Source organism: Mixophyes fleayi, chromosome 3 (assembly GCF_038048845.1).
Source record: "Mixophyes fleayi isolate aMixFle1 chromosome 3, aMixFle1.hap1, whole genome shotgun sequence".
NCBI classification, from domain to species: Eukaryota; Metazoa; Chordata; class Amphibia; order Anura; family Limnodynastidae; genus Mixophyes; species Mixophyes fleayi.
In genome coordinates this window covers 310,098,966-310,117,246 of record NC_134404.1, presented here as the reverse complement: position 1 = coordinate 310,117,246, position 18,281 = coordinate 310,098,966, and positions in this window count along the sequence as shown.

Genomic DNA, 18,281 nt, shown 5'->3' with positions numbered 1-18,281 from the left:
AGGGTTTTTAAGATATTGTGGTGACCCACTTCTCTACGCAGTCCAGGTACAATTATTGGTGCGAATCATAAAAGTTCAGGGTTTTTAATATATTGTGGTGACCCACTCCTCTACGCAGTCCAGGTACAATTATTGGTGCGATTCATAAAAGTTCAGGGTTTTTAATTTATATTGTGGTGACCCACTCCTCTACGCAGTCCAGGTACAATTATTGGTGCGAATCATAAAAGTTCAGGGTTTTTAATCTATTGTGGTGACCCACTCCTCTACGCAGTCCAGGTACATTTATTGGTGCGATTCATAAAAGTTCGGGGTTTTTAAGATATTGTGGTGACCCACTCCTCTACGCAGTCCAGGTACATTTATTGGTGCGAATCATAAAAGTTCAGGGTTTTTAATATATATTGTGGTGACCCACTCCTCTACGCAGTCCAGGTACATTTATTGGTGCGAATCATAAAAGTTCAGGGTTTTTAATATATATTGTGGTGACCCACTCCTCTACGCAGTCCAGGTACATTTATTGGTGCGAATCATAAAAGTTCAGGGTTTTTAATATATATTGTGGTGACCCACTCCTCTACGCAGTCCAGAAAGATACCTTGTTGCAACGTTTTGGACTAATAACTATATTGTGAGGTGTTCAGAATACACTGTAAATTAGTGGAAATGCTTGTTATTGAATGTTATTGAGGTTAATAATAGCCTAGGAGTGAAAATAAGCCCAAAAACTTGATTTTTAAACTTTTTATGTTTTTTTCAAAAAAAATCCGAATCCAATACCTTAAATCCGAACCGAGACCTTTCGTCAAGTGTTTTGCGAGACAAATCCGAACCTCAAAAATAACGAAAATCCGGATCCAAAACACAAAACACGAGACCTCAAAAGTCGCCGGTGCACATCCCTAGTCTTAATTGGATTGAGTCACTAGATCAAGTCAAATTGATTAGGCTAGGTACAAACTACAGGTTTTTCACCAGATTATCGTGCTAATAACGCGATAAGCGACAGATAGGTCTGATATCGCATTAGTGTGTACGCTCCCATGATCATGTTTTATTGTACTAAAGCACATCGTATCATTTCATTTGATTTTATAAACTGACTAAAAATCTCTATAAATGATGGAAAGATGTTGGGCAAATTCTGCGGTGTGTATGTACTCACAACCAGCAGTGTAGGCAGATATCTATAGAGTGTACAGAGTCACCATCTTTTCAGCCGATGGTTATGACAGATGAAGAGCACAGATCTGAAGGTAAATCTTGTAAAATATGTATAGTGTGTACATATGAATCGGCATGCTGAGCGGGACTTTAAGTCATTGGTAAAATCGTTAACGATATCACATCGGGAGAAATGTTCTGTAGTGTGTACCCAGCCTTACCCACGTTTGTGGCCAAATTGGATAAAAATCTATTTGTGTGGCACTCACACCTTAAGGTATATATATACCTTAAGGGAGAGCTGTTGTAGCTTTGCTTGGACAATATAAATACATATATCATGTATAGGATCACCTTGCTTATATTATTCTGTATGTAGATATACATAGTTATGCTGGACTCAGCATTCTTTACTGGACAATTATATTGGTTAAAGAGCTAGTAAAGTCACTATTTGAAATGAATATATACTATATCAAAGGCTGTGTATCACTGAGCTGAATAATATAAGAAATAAATGGAGTGTTTACACTTAACTAAATATGTCCACCAGACTCTCTCTTAATTTCTTTGCAGTAAGTTGTCATGGTAAGACTTCTCAAATAGACAGAGAGGGACTGACCTCTTGGTAGACTTGCTTTGCAGTATACAATGCTCTATTTGGTTCAGTAGATTTATACACTGGGTGAGGGTGACTGACTGGGGCTCTATCTTAACATGTGGGAGGCGATTCAGCGTCTGTAGTGGAAGGGGGTAAAATTATCTTTTATGTATAAGACGCCAAAAAATGTCTGCAGTGCCGTACATGAAATTTACATTACACAGTACAGTACACAGACAACATTGCATAATACATTATTAAACTAAACATAATTATACAAAGACCAGATATTTACTAATTAACAGATTACACACAAATATTTTGGTAATGCAGATCAAGTTATGTTTCTCTCTGTGTGTGTTAGGAAATTTAGGGCTAGATTTACTAAAGGGCGGTTTGCTCAAACCGCCGTTTTTCAGCTAGTTTTCCGGCGGATTTACTAAAACCCAAGCCGCCGTCAAAACGGCCAGAAATTACATTTTCAAAACCACCACTTTACAAACCGCCATCCCGATTTTAACAATGATGAACATACAAACAGCCGGATTTACTAAGCTGGGGTTTTCAAAACCGCCGTAAAACAGTCATCCAAACGGCCAAAATGAAAGAGGTGGCTGCAATAGGCGAGATTGAATAAACAGCATACTGTTTGAGCTATTGTGCCATTCAGAACATAAGAGAAAGCACCATTGATATTTTAATCATTTGGAAATTCATTATTTTTTGATAAAGGTACAAAATAAATGTAATATTAATTTATGAGAGTATTTTGTTTTTATATTTTTTTTTTTAAAGGGACACTATTAAAGCATTATATTATGTAGAAAATGTGAATATATAATATTATTAACTGATTGTTAATGGGGGATATAATTATTTATGTTGCACAATTTGTCATTACGTATTGTCCAAATAATATAATAATTAAGTAATTTATCCCCTTAATATAATGGAAATTTCTTATTCCCTCATAAGTTAATATTTAATTCATTTTGCCCCTTAATCAATAAATAATGATTGCCAACATAATTTAAATGTCAATGGTGCTTTCTCTTATGTTCTGAATGGCAAAATAGTTTAAACTGCCTGTTTAAGCTATCAAGCCATTCTGAAGCAGGTATTAAAACTGTTCTGTCTTTTGGATGGTTTTGATAGCGGTTTAGCTTTTTCAATCCGCCATACATTGCCAGTCATTTTAAATTGAAGCCTCAAGCCGCCCTATAGTAAATGTGGCGGTTTGGACCACTAAACCGCCGGCGATTTAAAGACTAATAATATATAGTAATGAGAATTCTACATACCTGGGAATATTTATGTAAACTGTTGCAGAGGTCTGTGTGAAGAAAGGCTGTTACTGTAGCCAACCAATCAGATTCTCTCATTTTTCTAGTACAGTTTAGAGAATGAAAGCAAATATCTGGTTTCTATGGGCAACACCTCATTTTCTGAACAGTTACCCATGGAACAGTTTTCATACTCAGACCGCTATGATTATGGTTCTACCTAATCAAAATTCACACTTAAATCAGCAAACCCATTAGAAAATGAGGTATGCTTTTTTTTACATAAATCACTGTGAAGGATATTGATATTTTCCATTTCCCTTAGTTTTTTCTTCTTCTAAAGGCTGCTAGTAATGATTTATAATTCTGTACAGTGTCATGCACTACCATGACAACCATAGCCACATGGCACATGATGTAGTGAGCAGAGATGCTTTGGAACGCCTCTCTGATCTCTATCTGCACTGTGACATCCTTCTTCTACTTCTCCCTGCTCTTCCATCACATGACATTCTGAGAGCTGTGAGCCTGTGTCTGTGTCGAATGCCTGTATATGTGTCTGGCAGCCATATTTGTCTGCCCTTCAAAAAGATTTTTAAAAGAACATAATGATTTGTAGAAGAACGACTAAGAAAAAGATTATCCGAAACTTAACATGCTAATTAAAGAAAAAACATCTATGTGGGATTGCTGCTTTAAAAAGTGAAATCTTTTTTGTGCTCTTTCCTGAGGAGTTAGCCCGTTTCATCTATGATGATTGCACTTTGTGAACACAAATAGCCACTGCAATTAGGTTATGTGTTGTGCTTCGGGAGCAGGGAAATTCCTGAATGTACTAGCAAAAACACGATTGAATACTTGCACAAAGTGATAATGAGTGATGAAAGTTGAAACTAACTGACTCTCCCCCAAAAGAAAAAAAAAGAAAAAAGCAAACATTATTTTTTTAATTATATAAAAATGTTTAAAGTGAATGCACCAGCAAAGTGCAGTTTATTTTCTTGTTACATGCCAGGACTAGCCCATAAAGATGTTTCTCACTGTGAATTAATTGGTGGCTCAAAACAATGCAGGGATATTAGATGGTGACGACTTTGAATAGGGCAATTAGTGTTGACGGTATGTAATGAAATGGCAGGGTGAGGAGGTCTCTGCTCATTTCTCAACCCTCAGTCAAAAGATCTTTCTTTCTTGTAATTTGAATCAGTTTTCATGTGGGCGACTGTAATAGGTTTTTTGCTGGGAGCCATTTATTCCAACCCACTACTAATAAGAAGTGCCATCACACCAGGGTACTTAAATAAGGGTAATTATAGCAATTCCTCTTGAAAAGTGCCTAATGAGAGTAACTTAAACTCTAAAGCCTTCCACAAGCCGTTGGAATTCTATGAATTCTTTCCTTGCCAGCAAGTTTTGTAGCACATTGGTTTGTAATTTCGTACATACATACATCTGAAAGCCTGGGGGAACATTGTTGGACATTATTGCATATACTGTTTACAATTGTTTTAGCTTTGTTTTTGTTTTTCGGCACTTTTTTTTTTTCTTAAACACCTAAAACTAAGAAGGTAAAACAGACTACACGTAGCTCAGGGGAAATAGAAGAGGAGGAAGGCAGCATATATATAAATGAAGAATGCAAAGCAAACTCTGCCCACAGTTTCCACAGTAGTTAGCATGGTTCGGGCTGTCCTGCTGGCTGAGGTGGTAACTGAATGGTTACCCTTCTCATCCCGTACAAAGCTACCAAAAACATTCACATTTATGCACTTGATAAAGTGAATATTGTAATTGTAATCATTGTGATCTTTACCATGAAAATAGAAAATGCAGATTTACAACTATGCATTTTGTTACATTAATTCCAGCTATTTTGCTGAAGTATTGATGCCTGTGACATTTACCTAATTGTACTGCGCTGCGGAATGTGCTGGCGTTATTTAAATAAATGGAAGTAAAGAAAATAAATAAGTCTGCCTCATTAAATGAGGATAACATTAGAATCATCTGTGCCATAAAATGTGAACCTTAAATGTCACTGTTTTCTGTGGACTGAGTAGTCTAAACAATGAAGAGTTAATAACTTAATATTGGCAAGTTCACCACTGAAATGAGCATTTAATTGGTCAGTTTAGCTCTTCTGATCACGAGACACTCAGTTTACAGGGAATAGTATAGGCATTTTAAAAAACATATATGTACTCTATAGTTATGGGACAATCCCTACCCCCCCCCCCCCAACAAAAAACATAGAAGCGTAGACCAAGGGGCAAAGGACTATTGTGTTGGGGATCTTCACATAAGACCAGAGCCCCAAGATTTACTGAGAACCCTGAGTATAAATGTATGCACACTTATAACAAGGTGTTAAAAGGGCGACATTTGTTAAATTGCATTACTAAATAATTATATGAGTTAACTTCATAGTTATTATAGTGTTATTATTTCACAAATCTAAGTCACTACTGATGAAATCGGTTCAGAATGATATAACTTGACTTGTGTAATCATCACTTCAGACTAATCTACTTATATTACTTCAATTCATACTAAATACTGCTGTCTTCAAATCCACTTTATCTACTCACTATGTAAATGCTTTAATTATCCTCGGTTTCCCCTCCACTTTCACCCTGCATCTATCCTTTCTCTCTCTCTGATCCACCAGTCACTGACACCTCTTCTTGGCAGCAGTCACAGACTTTGGTTCACTATCTCAGTCTTCCTGGATCTTGCGCTATCTGTGAGGTACAGCTCATGATCTTATCATGACAGCTACAAGCTAAGAACTGTTGTGAGGTTGTCAATTCGCAACACCTGCTGGCAATCTAATAATCATCAGCCTTTTTTTTAAACCTTGTTTCCTGTTTCCTGTCACTGGTCTGTTGTGTCTTTGTAGCCCATGGCAAGAGTTTCCTGAATTCTGTGACCATTTCTTTCTCCAGGCATCTCTTGAAGCTCGCTGCTTCAATGTGCCCTTGCTTTCTTTCACTGGAAGCCTAGTGTCAACTTTGAATGTATTCAGCCTAGCTTGACCCTGCTCATATATATGCATGACCCAGGGGTGGAACTAGACTTTTTGTTTAGGGTGTGGGGGTGGCTTGCCAATTACATTACCATTGTAACAAAAATACATCTGTTTGAAAAAAAATATTTGAAAGTAAATGTAGTACCAATGAATCTCTATCTAGCATTGTAATTTCCCTCTTGTTTCAGTTTCTGCTTTATTTCTACTTCCATACTGGATCTCTTTCTTTCAACCCTTCCTACCGTAATGCCTGCAGGGAACCCACCCTGGTCATTCACATGACCTGGCTCTCCTGTCACTCAAAAGCCATATAATATCAGGGAATGTTGAGTCTACTTACCCAGTGAGTTCAAAACCCATGACTGGTAATCAGACATCCTATATGTGCGATTGGTAGGGGATTGCCACTGAAGTTGCCTCTGTGCACACTTCCTGGTCTAACAACAGAGTCACTGGCTCTTTACTTAATAACAGCACGCTCTGTTGTTAAGTTTAAGGAGCAGCGCTGGGTAGGGTGACTGCCACCACTGGTGTGAGCGGCGCTGGGTAGGGTGACTGCCACCACTGGTGTAAGCGGCGCTGGGTAGGGTGACTGCCACCACTGGTGTAAGCGGCGCTGGGTAGGGTGACTGCCACCACTGGTGTAAGCGGCGCTGGGTAGGGTGACTGCCACCACTGGTGTAAGCGGCGCTGGGTAGGGTGACTGCCACCACTGGTGTAAGCGGCGCTGGGTAGGGTGACTGCCACCACTGGTGTAAGCGGCGCTGGGTAGGGTGACTGCCACCACTGGTGTAAGCGGCGCTGGGTAGGGTGACTGCCACCACTGGTGTAAGCGGCGCTGGTTAGGGTGACTGCCACCACTGGTGTAAGCGGCGCTGGGTAGGGTGACTGCCACCACTGGTGTAAGCGGCGCTGGGTAGGGTGACTGCCACCACTGGTGTAAGCGGCGCTCGGTAGGGTGACTGCCACCACTGGTGTGAGCGGCGCTCGGTAGGGTGACTGCCACCACTGGTGTGAGCGGCGCTGGGTAGGGTGACTGCCACCACTGGTGTAAGCGGCGCTGGGTAGGGTGACTGCCACCACTGGTGTAAGCGGCGCTGGGTAGGGTGACTGCCACCACTGGTGTAAGCGGCGCTGGGTAGGGTGACTGCCACCACTGGTGTAAGCGGCGCTGGGTAGGGTGACTGCCACCACTGGTGTAAGCGGCGCTGGGTAGGGTGACTGCCACCACTGGTGTGAGCGGCGCTGGGTAGGGTGACTGCCACCACTGGTGTGAGCGGCGCTGGGTAGGGTGACTGCCACCACTGGTGTAAGCGGCGCTGGGTAGGGTGACTGCCACCACTGGTGTAAGCGGCGCTGGGTAGGGTGACTGACACCATTGGTGTAAGCGGCGCTGGGTAGGGTGACTGCCACCACTGGTGTAAGCGGCGCTCGGTAGGGTGACTGCCACCACTGGTGTGAGCGGCGCTGGGTAGGGTGACTGCCACCACTGGTGTGAGCGGCGCTGGGTAGGGTGACTGCCACCACTGGTGTAAGCGGCGCTGGGTAGGGTGACTGCCACCACTGATGTAAGCGGCGCTCGGTAGGGTGACTGCCACCACTGGTGTAAGCGGCGCTGGGTAGGGTGACTGCCACCACTGGTGTAAGCGGCGCTGGGTAGGGTGACTGCCACCACTGGTGTGAGCGGCGCTGGGTAGGGTGACTGCCACCACTGGTGTAAGCGGCGCTGGGTAGGGTGACTGCCACCACTGGTGTGAGCGGCGCTGGGTAGGGTGACTGCCACCACTGGTGTAAGCGGCGCTGGGTAGGGTGACTGCCACCACTGGTGTAAGCGGCGCTGGGTAGGGTGACTGCCACCACTGGTGTAAGCGGCGCTGGGTAGGGTGACTGCCACCACTGGTGTGAGCGGCGCTGGGTAGGGTGACTGCCACCACTGGTGTGAGCGGCGCTGGGTAGGGTGACTGCCACCACTGGTGTGAGCGCCAGCCTTCCTCTTATTATTTTTACTTACACCTTCTATATGTTAATATTTGCTGTCTCCATTCTTTTGGTACTCTGAACTACTGCTTTGAAGTTTCTTCTTCTAGCCTTAATAATATAGTACAGGGTGATTCAAAAGTCGCAGTACACCCTTTTATTTCAAAAACTCTACAGGAATTGGGCCGATTTCAAGATGGCGCCCATGTTTGGTACATACCGCAAAAGATAGACCACGTCACCCATACCTTACTGGAGTATTCAGGTTTCCCAATTTCCTGTAGAGTTTTTGAAATAAAAGGGTGAACTACGACTTATGAATCACCCTGTATTTACTGCACTCAAGCACTGGAGAGCTCTACTTTCAACAAGGCTTTTAACCTTAACTCTTGGATTGAATCCTCTCTAGACCTTTTTACTTGAGCCATAACCTGCTTTTACAGGATGTAATAGGACCATATATCTCTACTCTCTGTACAAAGGTGCTGGTGGTTGAAAATAATACTGTCGTGTTTGGCTGTATATCATTTAATTTCATTAATTGGACTACACATCATTATTGATACGCCATTACTTTGGCCTTGAAATCCGTTAATAAGTCTAATTCATGTCTTCATTGGCTTACATACCCACAGCTTATTTTACATAGGTTATGGCTGCTGATAATTTTTGTTAAGAACTGCAGATGTCTTACTCAATACTCAAATTCATCGCTCTAGTACTATAGATTGTCACACCTTGTTCTATTGGTTAAGCTAAAGGGATCATATGACCTGCATGCAAAGAATATCAAATACATTCTTCACCCACATGTTTTCCTTTCCCTTCCCACCCCTGTTTAAGGCTACCTTAGTTTAATATCATCATTTGTAAGAAGGACACCACAATACTCCACAGCTCAGGACAGTAGGTAAACTAAAGTATACAAAAATAACAGAATAGGAATAAGTGAGGTTAACGAAGAGGTGTGGCGTGGGAAAAAAATGTTAGGGAGGCCTCTGCTCATGATAGCTTACAATAGGAGAGGGCAATTCTGATAAAATTTAAAATGGGATAGTAGTGTTAGGACTCTGCCTGTACTTTCTATGTTGCAGCAGTACCTCAATTCCACCAGAGGTGCTGCTGTTCTGCCTCTCAACTTTACACCTTGCCTGTAGGAGTTAGTCTCCTTACCTAATTAGTACCAGCACCTGTTTCACGGCTTCATATACCTTTCTCTATGGGGCATATTCAATTAGCTTTTGGATTCGCGGTAACGCGCGTTGCCGCGAAAAGTGCGCGTTCTTGCGGGTATTACGGTACCGCATCAACGCGGATTTTCGTTCGCAACCCTATGGGCTGCGAACGAAAATCCACGTTATTGCGGTACTGTGTATTACGTTTTGCGGCTGTTCCGGCGCGTTACCGCGAATCCAAAAGCTAATTGAATATGCCCCTATATGTGCTATGTGCAGATCATCGCTTATACCTGGCTGCTGCTTGTCTCCTGCTTATAACTTGTTCCAGTTTGCTTTTCTGCTGTCTGATCTCTCGTTGTGACCCTGTGCCTGATTACCGGACTCTGCTTGTTTGCCTGTTGCCCTGACCTCTGCCTTGTTACTGGATTATGTTTGTTTGTTTGTGACCCTGACCTCTGCCTGGTCACTGGACTCGGCTAGTCCGTCTGCTTTCCTGGGCTTCCTCGTGCCTCTGGCTAATTGGAATCTTGTTCCTTGCCTCCTTAGTCTGGTGCCTCGTGCCTCCTGGCAATTGGGTAATGCAATGTACTTGTTCCTGCAGTTGAACTGTAATTGTCATTTCAACCAATACTTGGAACCTGTTGCTTCCGTGGACTGTTCCTGCTATTCATCACTCCTGCTCATATTTGTGTACCTGTTAATTCTAATACTGAAATCAGCATATCCCATGAACTGAATACTTGTTCACATATTTTGCTTTAATAAAGACACTTGGTTTTTGTAGGTTTGTTGCCTCTTCCTAAATTCACTAGGAACCATAACAAGTAGTGGCTTATCCTAGTAAGAGTAGTATCCATAGCAGGTTGCACCCAATGAGAGTGGTGTCAGATGGGTGTTGGTTAGGCTTTAGAAAAAATGTTTTGACAGAGCCTTGAAAAATGTAAAGGTCAGGGGAAAGTCTGATCAGACGCAGTAGGAAGTTCCATAAGTAGGGAGCAGCATATGGGAAAAGTATTGGAGGCAAGAGTGAGAGCAGGTGAGGCGCAGGTTGGAGGCAGATCTAATGATATGGGGAACAGTATTTCGAGATAAGGTTGGAGATGTGTGAGGGGAGGTGTTGATGAGTAATTTGAATTGGATTCTGGTAGATATAAGGAGCCAGTGCATGGATTGATAGAGAGCAGAAGATCATTTTCGATAGGTGACAGGAAGGACAGGAATGAGGGGTTGCAATAGTCAAAGATGAGCTAATGATAAAATGTTCAAGGTTTTTTTGGTGGTATCTAGTGTGAGATAAGATCATATTCTGGAGAGGTAGACTTGGGTGTCATCTGAGTAGAGGTCGTAGCGGAGGATGAAAGAGCAAATTAGACCACCAAGAGAAGAGGTATAAACTGAGAATAGCAGAGGGTTGAGAACAGAGACTTGTGTGGCTTCAAAAGATAGTGGTAGAGGAGGGGATAATGTGCCAGTAGTAGAGTCAATGAAGAAGCAGTTAGGAAGGTAAGAAAACTGTGCCCCGAAGGCCAGCAGAAGGAAATGTATGTGATGGAGAAGAGGGTAAACAATAGTGTTGAAGGACGCAGAGGTCCAGGAGGATGAGTATGGGGAAGTGACCCTTCAACTTAACTGTGAGTATATCGTTAGCCACTTTAGTGAGGTCAGTCTCAGTGGTGTGTTGACAGGTGGAAGCCCGATTGTAGAAGGTCACTCGTGGAGTGAGAAGAGTATACATTTGAAAGTATATCGGGCAGGTCTACAATTATCACTTGAGGGTTTAGATTGCCAGAGACTATTGGGGGAATTGAATTAGCCGTGGCTGTAGGATTTTTGCAGAGATCTCCGCTGATTTTTCCTTGCACCCCATAGAGGTGTGAGGAAAAATGAGCAGAGATTTTATCGTAGTAACAGTGAAACTGCACAGCAGTGATGTGTGGTGGCTGGAGCTGCCTATCTAAGCAGAGAACTGGTGAGTACTGTTGTAGAAAGAGACAATATATTGTATATCAGGAAAGGAGAAGTAGTAATAGGAGAGATGAATGGTAGAAGTGAAGATGAGAAGAGGATCTGGTTGATGGAGTTGTGGGGTGTGTGTGTGTGTGTGTGTGTGTGTGTGTGTGTGTGTGTGTGTGTGTGTGTGGATTTGGGTGCTGTTGAGTGTAGGAGACTGCTTGAGGCCGAAGGAGATGAGGTTACTCTTATTATAATTAGTTATTCATATGAGGAGATGAGGTTACTCTTATTTAATCAGTTATATATATAAAGCCAATAATTATGCAGTTTAAAATCTAAATTCCTTAACATACAGACACACACACTAGGGGGTAAATGTATCAAGCTGAGAGTTTTCCGGCGGGTTTGAAAAACCAATCAGATTCTAGCTATCATTTATTTAGTACATTCTACAAAATGACAGCTAGAATCTGATTGGTTGCTATAGGCAACATCTCCACTTTTCAAACCCGCAGGAAAACTCTCAGCTTGATACATTTACCCCTAGGTCTCATTTGTCAGCAGCCAATTAACCTACCAATATATTTTTGGAGTGTGGGTGGAAACCCACACAAACACCGGGAGAACATACAAACTCCACACTGATATGCCCTTGGTCGGGAATTGCCTATGTCTTGAGGCAGAAATGCGAACTATTGTGCCACCATACTGTCCATGGCTGTGGTCTGATAGTGAAAATGCTCAGTTGGAGAAATTTGCAACAGAAGTTGGAAACAATTAGGAGATGTTTACTGGGAGAGACCAAAGGAGAGTGACAGTAGTCATAGTGTTATAAAAGCTGCACTCCTAGGTACAACACTCCTTATCAGAGTCCTGGGGGCTTCTAGATGCAGCTATTTTTGTTAGGTCTCCATGGTTCATCTAACAGCCCATTTTAAAACCTGGGCTGTGTGACACTGCAGTGGGGGTCTATGACTGCACAGACCATTATGATGGAGAGTGCGCCTTATTGGCCTTCCAGCTCGGACCATTCTCCACAGTAAAAGTACTGAGTAGAAATAACTTCCACGGCTATCTGGGTGTGCAGCTTTTTCATCGATCCATTCTGGAGGACCCTGCTCTGCTCTTCTGAGAATGTGCAGGGACAACAATTGATCGGGAGAGGAGATTCGGGGCTTCGGAAGCCAATAGACCAGTAGGTGGTAGTTCCCCCACTGATGTAACAATACAGCTTATGTATTTTTAAAAAGTCCAAATTTAAATGGCAATCCTACATAACATCTCTTATGCTTTAGAACATGAGAAAAAATGGACAGCAAATTCCTCCCCTTGATCTTTATCAGTATTATGCTAATGTATTTTAGTTCATACACTGCATAAACATTAAAGGCCTGATTCATTAAGGATCTTATCTTAGCTTTGTGTGCAAAGGGCAGATACTTTGTGAAACCAATGGGGCAAAGGACTATTGTGTTGGGGATCTACACATAAGACCAGAGCCCCTAGATTTACTGAGAACCTTGGGCCTGATTCATTAAGTCTTAACTTGAGAAACTTCTTATTTAAGTCTCCTGGACAAAACCATGTTACAATGCAAGGGATACAAATTAGTATTCTGTTTTGCACATAAGTTAAATACTGACTGTTTTTTCATGTAGCACACAAATATCAACTTTAAATGTCAGTGTACAAATAAGCTATCAAGTATTTGTGTGCTACATGAAAAAACAGTCAGTGTTTAACTTATGTGCAAAACAGAATGCTAATTTGCACCCCTTGCATTGTAACATGGTTTTGTCCAGGAGACTCAACTAAGAAGTTTCTTAGGTTAAGATGCTTAATGAATCAGGCCCTAAGTTCTGTCCTGTAATATGAGGAATTGAGACAAGTGGCTAAAGTCTCTTAATTAACATATATCATACAGCGGCAACAATTAATTGAAACCATTACTAAAATGCCACAGTCAACAGTTTATATTGTTTGTGTCTCCTACCCTGACCTGTTAACACATTTTGTTTTTAAAAAGTTCTCAAATTAACACAACATATTATGGTAGTCATTGGCCAAACACCCACATGCATTTTATGATACTTTGTAATTATCTCTAAACAAGAACATTTCAACTCCTGTATCTTTCCATAAAATCTCTCATCTCATCTCTGTCAAATAAGAGACAGATTCCTTGACAAAAGCTCCGACTTCCCACCAGAGTTGTTTGTTGTTTTATGCCTTTCTGCATCATTTGCAAAGTTTACTTTGATCTACATTCCTCTTGGGTCTGTGGTTTCCTTTTTAAGCCGCAGAAAGGAAACTTGTTTTGTTTAAAAATGTGCTTATTTGGATATTTTACCGATGGTGAGTACCTTGTTTCAAGATGCTTGTAACCTACAGGGATCTTTTTTTCACTCTCTCTCACCCTTAGGACATCCGTCTACAATGGTCTTTCTCCTTATCTTAAACTAACTGGACGCAAAGCCGCATGGCTGAGGCACATGGTGTGAACGTGAATGGTTTAGAACCTTAAACTTTTCAACTGGCTTAATTCCTTTAAAAGCTAATAGCTTTCCAATTGGTTGTGATACCGCAGCTGCTCTAATTTAAGAATAAAAAGAATACAGCCCTTTGTGGCCCAGGCTTTATCTGCCATTGATCTGAAAATTTTCTTCCCTTCCTCGCTTCTATTCAGAGTCACATCATCTACAAAGATTGACCCTGCAGGAGCTGTATAGAGATTGCACTTGTTCAAGAGACTGAAACTTAAGTCCTCCCTTCTCTGACTTTTGCAATTAAAGGTATTGTAAAACTGTGGACTCAACAGATGGGTCTTGGAGACTATGATTATGCTGTGCTCCTCCCTCCATCAATTTCCAGTTCAGGCTACATCAGTCTGATTAGACTTGGAGATACACCAACACGTGCGGTTAATAAATCTGTAATAGAACAACGCTTAATCAATTGTCACCCAGTGACTGATGTGAAAGAGAAGGGGCGAGAAAGTGCATCTCCCTCTGATTCCTTGGGAAAAAAAAAACCAAAAGTCTAAATATTTGAATCTAATGCTAATGTTAAAAGTGTCTTTAATGTGTTGATAGCTTCCTAGACCACCAAAGGCATAGACAATATACTTGGTAGCGTGTGGCATATATATATCTAAATATTTATGTCATTTACTATAAGACTTTTTTTCAAAATCTTCAAAACTAAAGGGTTTATTTTTCTTTTATACCGCAGTTATACGATTTATTTTACTTTGTTATAAATGTTATGACACTGCAAGCAAGTGCAATATGGGTACATGATCGTATCCATATTATACGTGTTTTAATTAGGAAAAAAAAAAGTGGAATGGTGCAGGATGGATTAAAAGTGTGAGCAGACTGCTACAGCTTTATTGGGATTTGCTTTGTCTCTTCTGTCCGGAATTTATAATTGTGTTAATTGCAACTCCCATCCCCCAGCACATACTACCAGCTTTCCAATTACTCCTGCACCCTCTCATGTAAGTTGCATACACAGACATACTGTGCCTGAATGGTATACAAAGATCTTAGAACAAATATCACCTTAGTAGGCCGTCTATAGCCCTTTGCAAAACACAAGGGGGGACCTGCGCTTCTATGCCAAACGTACATTGTAATGCAAAAGATAAGTACAAGGGGACAACTCTGTATATAGATCACAGATCAGTTAGAACTCGGGATAGATTTAGAGTTTGAACTAAGTTCACAATTAGAATTTTTGCTTGGATTAGGGTGTTTGCTAATTGTAGGACAAGGATTAAAACTCGTAATAGGTCAGATATAGGACTTAAGCTAATGTTAAGGCAATGTAAGGGTTATGATTAAGGCTTTCTTGTAAAGGTTGAGGCTAGTATTTATTTATTTATTTATTTATTAATCTACCAGAAATATGTTAGGATCACCTTGGTCTAGCAACTCATTGGAAAGATGAGTCTTTTCTTCCTAGGTGATAATGAAGAAGATTTTTGTACCTCTCTAGTCCAGACTCCGTTGCAAATAAGTTTAATAAGGGGAATCTGACCTGGTGGGCAAAGGGCCAAATGCCCCTTTATTAAAATAGCACTGTCTGCATCTACTGGTGTAGATTATATCTGATTAAGACCCTTAGTATGTGATGCTAAACATGTTCCAGCTTAAATGTTTATTGGCTTTTAGAGTTATTTTTCAAAATCTGTTTAATGTATTCTGCATTGGCTATAATAATTTTAAACTCTATATATACTCAGAAAGTATATATACACTTAAAGTAAGATTAGGTACAAAAGTTTCAACCCTTTAATTCCTGTCAAAATGATAAATGACTGAAGTATACAGACATTGTTTCTTAATTTCAGCCATCTCTCAAAGTGGGTGGTGGCAGAGGCATTTCTATATAAAATGCCACAGGGGATGGACATCTTTGCTACTCCTCCAAGATTGTCCATATATGTTGCCTGAGGAAAGAACCTAGAGTGGTTTAGGGGAATAAAGGAGGGATGTGTGTACTGGGCCCCAGAGACGAGGTGGAAGGTGGACCTACAGAAATAAACCTTGATCTCTCAGACCATGCTCTGCCATTGTGTCATTGCTGGAGCTGTCTGTATCATCTTGCTCACAGCTCATAGAGCTTTGGCAATAGCACCAGACAGGAAACTAAAGAAACAGTTTCCTGTCTGATACTACTTACAAATGTCAGCTGTCAGCTACAGGTTATTGACAGCTCCCAGCGATCTCACCTAGGAGTAATTAGAAACCCAATGGATGCTGAGAATACCAGGGAATGGGGGATACCATACATTTACCACCAGATTGGAGATCCAGACCATACATCTCAATCCATCAGATTGGATATCCTGCCATATACTAGCCACCAGATTGAGGTCTGCAGGCAGCACGGTGGCTTAGTGGTTAGCACTTCTGCCTCTCAGCACTGTGATCGTGAATTTGATTCCCGACCATGGCCTTATCTGTGAGGAGTTTGTATGTTCTCCCCGTGTTTGCGTGGGTTTCCTCTGGGTGCTCCGGTTTCCTCCCACACTCCTAAAACATACTGGTAGGTTAATTGGCTGCTATTAAATTGTCCCTAGTCTGTGTGTCTGTATGTGTCTGTGTTAGGGAATTTAGAGTGTAAGCTCCAAAGGGGCAGGGACTGATGTAAGTGAGATCTCTGTACAGCGCTGCGGAATTAGTGGCGCTATATAAATTGATGATGATGATGATGCTTTGTTTATTAGCCACCAGCGAGGACTGTATTGTAACCAGAGTGAGGTGTATACTTCATCATCTTCTATGTCAGCTTAAACTATTTTTGGTTTACAGAACTTACAATTGAAATACTATTTAGTTTCTCCTGTCACCTTATGTGTACAGGTGCAAAACTTAATAACATTGTAACAGAAAATAAAAAGCTTTGAAGGGAGCAGTTATTTTACAATATTGTGTTTCTAGATCTCAAGAGAGGCAACAAAAAGTTTGTGAAAACATTGATAAAATGTGTTTGTTTCCATGTATTATTGGGGTGTGTGCAATCTACACTCGGACAGCAATTAAGTAAATATTTTACTCTATCGTTTTACTGGAAACAAGGGAGGTTAGTGAGGTTTAGTGTTACGTAATATACAGTACTTTCCTTGCTGCCTTTCCCTGCGATATGTAACTGTATCACAGAGAAAGGTAGCCTGATAATCATTACAAGCGGCTTGTAAATCTTTACTTCATTTATTTACATTTCACAGTGAATTAATAGACATAATATTGGTACAGCTAACAAAATGGCTGCCGACACTGTGTGTCAGTGTGTGGTGAGAGCAGGGTGCTGGGTGTCAGGAATAAAGGTTAAGCCCATTTGGCATCTCCTTTCAGCTGGCAATGTGTATGTGAGGAGTTTGTATGTTCTCCCCATGTTTGCGTGTTTTTCCTCCGGGTGCTCCGGTTTCCTCCCACACTCCAAAAACATACTGGTAGGTTAATTGGCTGCTAACAAATTGACCCTAGTCTCTGTGTGTGTGTCTTTGTGTGTGTGTAAGTGTGTGTTAGGGAATCTAGACTGTAAGCTCCAATGGGGCAGGGCCTGATGTGAGTGAGTTCTCTGTACAGCGCTGCGGAATTAGTGGCGCTATATAAATAAATGATGATGATGATTATATTACTGTATGGCGATGGTGCTATTATACATTGTTTTACCTGGTTTTAAATGTCGCCAGGTGGGGTCCAATGTTCGCTAACAGAGTTGTTGTCGTCTGTGCGTATCAGAGCGCCTTACCACCTGGAGGCACCATGAGAAGTTGCGCTAACTGTTGGCTAAAGGCTTTGCAGTACTACCTGTGCTAGCAGCCATCTTGTGCAGGAAGTGCCGACCGAAAATGCCGGTGAGCTGTAGCCCAAATGGGGTTAATGGTTGAGACGGAGACTTAATCAAGTTAGCACTTACTGCCTGACTCTGCCCTTTGTTCTCCACCAAGCTCAGCAAGACATCTAAGGGTCACTCTCTGCAGGGTGCCTGCTGCAACCTAAGGACCGAGGGGGGAGGCTCCAGACCACCCTCCAATAAGACGGCAATCAATCCAGTGGGGAACTCTCATCTAGGATCAGCCCCATCAAGGCCACAACACCATGGGAACCAGCTATGGAAAAGAAAGGGGAAACTCAGCCATCCACTGTGTGTTCTACTTCAGGATAGACTGATTAGGATATACGGGGAACTAGTCCAGGATCATGCTGGTGTGTGGATCTTCAGGCCTCCACAGACTTAAGCTGGGTACACACTACAGAATTTTCCATCAATTTTTTATGCAGATCGATTTTACATGCAATTGATGGTCCGATCGCTCGGTCCATGGACTGCATACACACTAGCCTTGTTTTCGAAGATAAAGGGAAGAGTGGACATCCCTTTAGCGACTTTTTATAGCCATCTTGTCGTGAGCAATGATTGCAATTTCGTACACATCGGTCGGAAGTTTATACACACTACACAACGGAAACAAGATTGGAACGAAAATATTGAATGGTACGACAAACCAAATGAGGCGATAATCGTCCATTTGGGCAGACTTTCGACCGTCGTGTCACTACACACACTGACCCGACTTTTGA